The 8723-nt window shown below is 37.0% G+C and overlaps 1 protein-coding gene across 1 annotated transcript in view; it reads right to left on the minus strand.

Moving 5' to 3' along the window:
- LOC134677036 (uncharacterized) overlaps nt 1-8723 on the minus strand; it is a 148770-nt gene that overhangs the window by 71191 nt on the left and 68856 nt on the right. The gene's annotated exons all lie outside the window — the stretch shown is intronic.

The raw sequence follows: 8723 nt of genomic DNA on the forward strand, positions 1-8723 counted from the left end.
AATGTTGTAAGGATAACTTTGAAAACGGGATTTTGAAAATAACTAATGATAAACGGACTTTAGCAGCACTTACTTAAGTATAGGATAACTGGAAGAGATCCCTCTTAGGGATAAGTTCGCCTTTATTAAATTGTACAACGGGACTAAATAGCGTATTTAAGTTTTAAGATGTACCTCCGACGTTTCGAGGACGGCGTTGTCCCCGTGGTCTCGGAGAAGACTGGCTAAAGTTGATATCAACATCTTCTAGCCGCGCGAGTTTTTCGAACTACCCGCACTTGGTCTTGTTTATCAATTTGAACATTTTAAGTCCCGTTGTACAATTTAATGCACATTTATGTTTTATCGGATGTAACCATTATTCCTTTCTTTTCGTACAATAAAGTAAACACTTTCACCTACCCACCGATGCAACTGCAACGCTTACAACTTACAAGACATCTCTTGAGTACCCAAAACGTCCCCCTTGGCTAGACCCCAGTTTCACAGTCGATAAGCGAGCGCCACTGTCAAGCACATAGCCTATCAAGCCTTTACAAAAATAGTGTTTCGATCGTAAACTTAAAAAACAAACTTACATTATACTTTGACCGTCCCAGTGACCAGTGCGTGCAGAAAAAAGTAATTGTTCATTGTTTATGCTTTAAGTAGTCTATGCTTTAAAAACATAAAGTTACAACTCTATATTGTCACTGTTTCTGTAAAAAGTACCTTAATATTCCAGGCGCTTGCGTCATTATTACCGATATTTCTAAACCAATGTGACGTCATATGACGTAAGCGACTGTTCTACTAAGGATCCTTTTCCTAAAACTATATACATTTAAATTGAAATAGCACTTATGCTATTTTTAAATAGAGAACAACATAGAAGCATTCGAGACATTTTATTTTTACAAACTTATTTTTATCATCCGTCAAATATAGTTGGCCTTTAATACTTTGACAATAAGGTTTAGAGTTCTATGTATTTTATTATTTTAAGTGAAAAAGTAAGGAAACGCGCCATATTCTATTCTCGCTTGACCATTAAGTTAAAGAGGACTTGAACAAACACTTAAACGGTTTTTGAATCGCTTTGGGAACTGAATTCAAAGGAATTAAGGGAAATGAGTTTGAACGGTCCCATTATTGATTAGTTTGAAAATACCGACATAATGTGCCTGTATAATTTAATATGTACAGTCAGTCAAGAAAGTAAAGCACTGGTGGCCTAGCGGTGAGAGCGTGCGACTTGCAATCTGGAGGTCGCGGGTTCAAACCCCGGCTCGTACCAATGAGTTTTTCGGAACTTATGTACGAAATATCATTTGATATTTACCAGTCGCTTTTCGGTGAAGGAAAACATCGTGAGGATCAAACATCAAACATCAAACATCAACATTTATTCAGCAAATAGGCCACAAGGGCACTTTTACACGTCAACATTGAATTTACATAAAAGCAAAAATAATAACATCAACAATTTTATAAAATAAAACTAACAATTCAATCTAACGTATTACAATTACTAAGAGATGTATATGGTCTCTTAATGTCGAATTACATACAAAATACAGATAAAAAAACACACACAAAAAAAATCTATAATATTTAGAGGTGTAAATGTCTCTAGGTGTCAGAACTATAAGATTATATAGTTTATCAAGTTATCCTTAGAGATGTATAAGGTCTCCAAGAGTCAATATCCTGTATAATTAATACATTCATTAAAAGAAAAGAAACATACGAGAACAGAATGAGGCGTCTCACTGTAATTAATTAATAAAAGTTACTAAGTATAATAGCTCGTGTTAGCTTAACAGACCAGTCTCCACAAACAGCACCCGTTCACGAGTATGACGCGTATCTCAGCCATCGCCTCCCTCAACCTTCATTCGGGAAAGTGGCGACCCGATCAACAACGCCACCGTAAGCAAAGACTTTTAAGCGAGCATGACATGTTCAAGCTACCGGCCTATATTAATATTAAAATAGTAATAACATGTAGCTGTAAGACACGGCATTTTGTGCTCATATGTTACATAAAAAGACAGTAATATAGCTTCACATAATTACTAGCCTAAGTTGACTTAGAGATGTAAAGGTCTCTAAGTGTCAGAAACATTAAAAATATAGGTAAGTATGTATAATCAAAAATAAAAATCAAATAAATAAATATGTACTTAGAGATGTATAAGGTCTCCAAGTGTCCAAAACTAAAATTAAATTAAACAATATAATCAAGCGAGAACATCATTGTCTCATGTGTCAATTCTACTGGACACTAGCATATTTAATTCACAATGTAAAAAAAAAACAATATTTATTTAATTCTTATTATACTAATGAAATCAAGCTACCGGCTTAAAAGCATCTCTATCGTTTATAAAATCATTTACAGTGTAGTACGCCTTACGTAACAAGGAGTGCTTAATGTGCGACTTAAATTTATGAAGTGGTAAATTCACTACATCAGTGGGGACTTTGTTATAAAAACGTGTACAGTTCCCGACGAAAGACGTACTAACCTTACGGAGGCGGTGGGCGGGCACAGCAAGTTTATGTTTGTTTCTAGTGTTATAGTTATGGATATCACTGTTAACCTTGAATTCGTGGATGTTTTTCCGAACATACATAATATTCTCTAGTATGTATTGAGATGCAACGGTAAGAATGTTAACTTCTTTGAATTTCTCTCTTAGGGATACTCGAGCGCCCAGTCCATAGATGGAACGTACACTCTTAAAAATGAAGACCAACTAAGAGCAGTTTCTTCTTAGTTGACGTTAAGTTAATTACAACAATTACGATCTTATATAAATCAATGAAAGCTGATTACTTAAAACAATAAGTGTATCTGTGATTGAACTAATAAAGTAGGTATTGATTAATCCTAACAATTGTATACCTTGCATCTATTATTAACTTGTTGACATAATTATGTAACGTAGGTTGATTCAATAAATATCAAGCTTAGTTGATCTTACTAGGGTCAATTAGTTACCATAATTCTTTTTCATGTATATATTGAACAAGATCTTAGTTGGCTCAGTTACATAGCAATAGTAAGATCAATCAGAATTACCTTATTTGAAATGTCGAAGTCCTTGTTAGGCTCGTATGGAATCAAGATGCTTGATTACGACTATCAAAATATTGATAGGGCCAACCAAATTTTTTTTAGAGTGTACAGCTCGTTTTTGCAGCACAAATATTGTCTGAATATCTGCCGCTTTTCCCCACAACAGAATTCCATAAGACATAACACTATGGAAGTAACTAAAGTATACCAGCCTGGCCGTCTCTACGTTTGTCAGCTGTTTGATTCTCCTCACTGCATAGGCTGCTGAACTAAGTTTTCCGGCTAGAGTGCCTATATGTGCATGCCATTGCAGTTTGGAGTCTAGAGTAACTCCCAGGAAAACAGTTCGGTCCTCAAATTCCAGCGTATCACCTTTTATTTTAATCTTGCTGTTATTTACCTGCTTGACGTTAGGTAGCGTAAACTTGATGCATTTGGTTTTCTTGGCGTTCAAAAGCAAATTGTTTGCCGTAAACCAGTTTACAATGGTAGATAGCGCGTCATTAATGCTCTCGAAGCTATTTTCCTTTCTGTCCACTTTAAATATGTATAAGGGAAGTGTCATCTGCAAATAACACTATATCATGTCTATCTTGCACAACTTTTGGTAAGTCATTAATGTATACCAAGAACAGGAAGGGACCAAGAATTGAACCTTGAGGCACTCCGAGGGCTACCGGGGACCCCGCCGATTGAGTTCCATTAATAACTACTCGCTGAGTTCTATCCGAAAGGTACGATGAGACCAGGTCAAGGGCACTAGCTTACCGCTTAGGAAACCGGACTAATCCCAATAAGGCCTAGTTTGGGTTGAAAGGTCAGATGGCAGTCGCTTTCGTAAAAACTAGTGCCTACGTCAAATCATGGGATTAGTTGTCAAGCGGACCCCAGGCTCTCATGAGCCGTGGCGAAATGCCGGAATAACGCGAGGAAGAAGAGTCAGTCAAGAAAGTGGTTTACCACTTTTCGACTCTATTATCTGTTTGATAGAGTCGAAAAGTGGTAAACCACTTTCTTGGCTGACTGTACTATAGAGGAATATAAGTAAAGAAGGAATGGTAACTCCTTGAGTTCATATTTAATTATAAAACCGGGCAAGTGCGAGTCGGACTCGCGCACGAAGGGTTCCGTACCATAATGCAAAAAAAAAACCAAAAAAAAGCAAAAAAAAATAACGGTCCAAGTATCCACTCCCGACGTTGCTTAACTTTGGTCAAAAATCACGTTTGTTGTATGGGAGCCCCATTTAAATCTGTATTTTATTCTGTTTTTAGTATTTGTTGTTATAGCGGCATTTCATCATCTCATCATTTTCATCATCTGTGAAAATTTCAACTGTCTAGCTATCACGGTTCGTGAGATACAGCCTGGTGACAGACGGACGGACAACGAAGTCTTAGTAATTGGGACCCGTTTTACCCTTTGGGTACGGAACCCTAATAAACGGATCTACCGCGATATAATTTCATTGCTTTTTTTACGTTTTTACCTTAAATTCCGACGTTTGTTTAATATGTTACTCTTCGAAGGCCGCAAAAATATGTGACACGCTCTTATGGCTCTACAAATAAGATCGTGTCAGATATTATTGAGGCTTTCGTTGTGTAGCTTGGAATTGCAGGTGACTGTGGGCCCGATTCTGATTTTGAAATAGACATCTATTAGACATCTTTTAGACATCACAAGATACGATAACGATATGTTTAAGATCTAACCTGTCAAAATTGACATTTGCGCGATTCTGGAGATACTCTTGAACAATTCCCACAGGATATGACTTAGAGATCTAATTCATATCTAATAAATATCTTACTCTATTAACGTAAACGCTTGGTTGCCCGAATTGCGCTGCAAAAGAGAACTAGTTGATATCTAAACTATAACGTATGTAGAATGGATCTAGTACGTCTCGTCTCTTGTGAATATCTTGAAGTTCGAATACGGACTGCCGTATTCGAACTCAACCTAGAACCATTATACTTACTGAAGTATAATAAATGTATACTTATTTATGAGCTAGATGGAACGCAATGCGTGAAGATATGAAAACTGGAATGAGTTGGGGAATAAAACATAAAATAAAATATAATAAAAACGGGGAATAATAAAATTTACAAATAACTTACGTTATGAATAAAGAAATTGAAATTGAATAAATTAGGTCAGGTTTTGCCCTGTATTTTTTTTTTAAATTTTAATTGTTTTTGTTAGAAGCAAACTCATAGGCTTTACAATTATGTTGGATAGGATTATGTTGGTCCCAAATAAACTTTTTTTTATAAGGGTTCCGTTTTCCTTTTGAGGTACGGAACCCGTTAAAAACCGGGCAAGTGCGAGTCGGACTCGCGCACGAAGGGTTCCGTACCATAAAACAAAAAAAAACGGAAAAAAATGTAAAAAGAAAACGGTCACCCATCGAAGTACTGACCACGCCCGACCTTGCTTAACTTTGGTCAAAAATCACGTTTGCTGTATGGGAGCCCCACTTAAATCTTTATTTTATTCTGTTTTTAATAGTATTTGTTGTTAAAGCGGCAACAGAAATACATCATCTATGAAAATTTCAACTGTCTAGCTATCACGGTTCGTGAGATACAGCCTGGTGACAGACAGACGGACAGACGGACGGACGGACGGACGGACGGACGGACGGACGGACAGCGAAGTCTTAGTAATAGGGTCCCGTTTTACCCTTTGGGTACGGAACCCTTAAAAACGATATCGAACACTAGTGATACTCATATGAAATTCACTCGCCCTATGAAATACGCCTCTAAAAACTTTTTAATATTTTTTTTCTAAAATCGACGCATCATCGTTTTTAAACTGCCAGCACGAAAACAAAAGCCGAATGCGTGCTACTAGGGCTGCCATACGTCAGGATTTGTCCAGACATGTCAGGATTTTTGACCCTTTCTCCGGATTGCGGCCGGACTTGGCAAGTGTCCGGATTTTTAAGAACGACCTTATAAAAAAATGTTTAAGTATATATTTATTATAAAGTTAACACAGATTTCATGAATGATAGGATACATAAAAGTATAAAGCTGACCACTGACTAACAGTCCGCCGGACGATATCATCGGCCGGTCAGTTGTTCGGAACTGTTAAATTTTTGTTCTAACTGACAGGCCAATATCGTCCGGCGGCGGCGGAGGATATTTAATTCTTCCATATGGCAACCCTACGTGCTACAGAGGTGCAACAAATTAAATCATAACGTCATTTCTAATTTGGACACTATTCTATTTGCAATACGGTTAAATATTGAACAATTATTTGTCGGAGCGTATTTTCGTTATGGGCAACAGAAATCCTGTCAATATTAAATGCTGCGAACCGAATATATCGGTTTTTTCGGTTTGTCAAAGAGATTCTAGATGATTTTTGTTTGATGTTTTCAATTTTGTTACTGAAATAACGTGAACATACGGTGTCTGAAGTTTTGGTTCATGTTTTGGAGACAATAATTTGAAAAAAAAAGCAATGTTTCGTGTCAAAAGCGCAAATAATATTTCAGAAAAATTAAAATGTAATTCTTGTTTACACAAGTGCATAATTATTTTCTCGTATTTTCACGAATTTTCGTATTGTTAAGGCGGTCGGAAGACGCTGGATGCGGGTCGCTTACAACCGGTACGAATGAAGGTCCAAGGGGGAGGCCTATGTTCAGCAGTGGACGTCTTATGGCTGAGATGATGATGATGATGATGATTTTCACGGAAACGTACACCTGCAATAATATGTACTCTTCAAAGGCCGCAATAATATCTGACACGATCTTATTTGTAGAGCCATATAGAGTGTGTCACATATTTTTGCAGCCTCCGAAGAATAATATATTATTGCACTTTTTGGTGAAGGAAAACATCGTGAGGAAACCGGACTAGATACCCCAATAAAGGTCTAGTTTACCCTTTGGGTTTGAAGGTCAGACGGCAGTCGCTTTCGTAAAAACTAGTGCCAACGCCAATTCTCGGGATTAGATGCGAAACAGACCCCAGGCTCATGAGCCGTGGCCAAAAGTCGGGACAACGCGAGAAAGACGATGTTTTTTTGGAGAATAAAGGCCCGTCCAGGTGATTTTGAACACTTTGCCCTTTTATACTTTGTTTTTTTAGCATTAGAAAGAACTTCGCAGAAGTAAACTTGTGGTTCCAAATCCGACACTTATAGCGGTAATAATTTGAAGTAAATTATATGCAGTTCCGGGTTGGGGGTCTGACGCCATAGCTTTTATAAGGGAGGTGGGAGGTAGAATCAGGGAGAGGACCTCTGACGCTCGCGCGGGTTCTTACCAGGACCCCTATTCGACAAGCGACGTTTGACGTTTCGTGTTGATGTATTATAGTTATTATATATTATATTAATATCCACATCTCTTCCCCTCTTCGGTGGATTATCAATTACGTAGGTATTGGATATACGCTGGATTAACAATACCTCAGGACCCCTATTCGACAAGCGACGTTTGACGTATCGTGTTGATCTCCCGTTGATGTGGGAAAAATCATAAGTTCTCGAATACGTACAATGTCAAAATTTGACATTAACAATCCACAGTTAGGGTGACAAGCAAACCAAACCGAACCACCCTTAGTTTAGAGTTGAGTTTTGGTTGGACCAAATGATATTATCCACCGTTGATGGAATCAACACTCAGTATGCAATAAAATCAACTGTTGATTTGACGTGGATGCGAAATCTGACAGTTGTACGTTTCGAATTTGGCCCCTGGTGCAAAGGCTGGCCATCGCTATCCAACGTGGTAACGCGGCAAGTATAATGGGCACCTTTGCACCCGGTACAGCCCGCGGAGGCCTTTTAGATTAAAATATTTTAATATTTAGATATATTTAAGTTACTTTTGTATGATTATTTATGTACCATTAACCTTTTGTATAATAAATTTTAATTTTTAATTATATGCATGCTACATTAGATAATTCAATAATTATTAACAATTAAAGAGCCTGATAAAAACTGCACGCTTGCTTCTGTGGAGTTCTTTCTCATGCTAAAAAAACGAACTATAGCAACTTTTGATGTTGGCTGTACTTAAATATATCTAGAGGTTGGTATATAAATATAATAACTCACGTAAATAACAAAATCCTCGGAACGGCTTGGCTGAATAAAAATGCCTTTTCCTTCTCTTCTAAAGCTCCTGAAGAGTTATAAACTCTGTTTATTATACACTGAAAATAACACCCTGTATTCAAAATGGCTATATTTATGAAAGTATGACTCTTTACAAGCTTTTACTTAACTTGCATTGTATGTATGTACTTACCTATACCGGATGTGGCCTGTAACATAAGCAAATAATTAAAACATAGATTGTACTCCTCAAATGGTGACAATTTTGTTCAACAACTTTTAAAAATTATGAAGTATTTAGACTCCCTATTTTTCATACAAAATAAATATTATCTTCAATGGACGCCATCGCCACGCCATATCATTGTGATTGACGTTGCTTGTCACGCCTTAAACATAACAGAATTCGCAATACATTGCGTCTTAAAATAAACTTAAAAGTGTATTAAAAATCATCACAAGTTATTTTTAAAAGTTGCTGAACAAATGTTGGTCATTATGAGGAGTACTGCCTACCTACAGTTTAATTTATTGCTCGTATTACAGGCCACACCCGGTA

This window comes from Cydia fagiglandana, chromosome 25 (genome assembly GCF_963556715.1).
Source record: "Cydia fagiglandana chromosome 25, ilCydFagi1.1, whole genome shotgun sequence".
NCBI classification, from domain to species: Eukaryota; Metazoa; Arthropoda; class Insecta; order Lepidoptera; family Tortricidae; genus Cydia; species Cydia fagiglandana.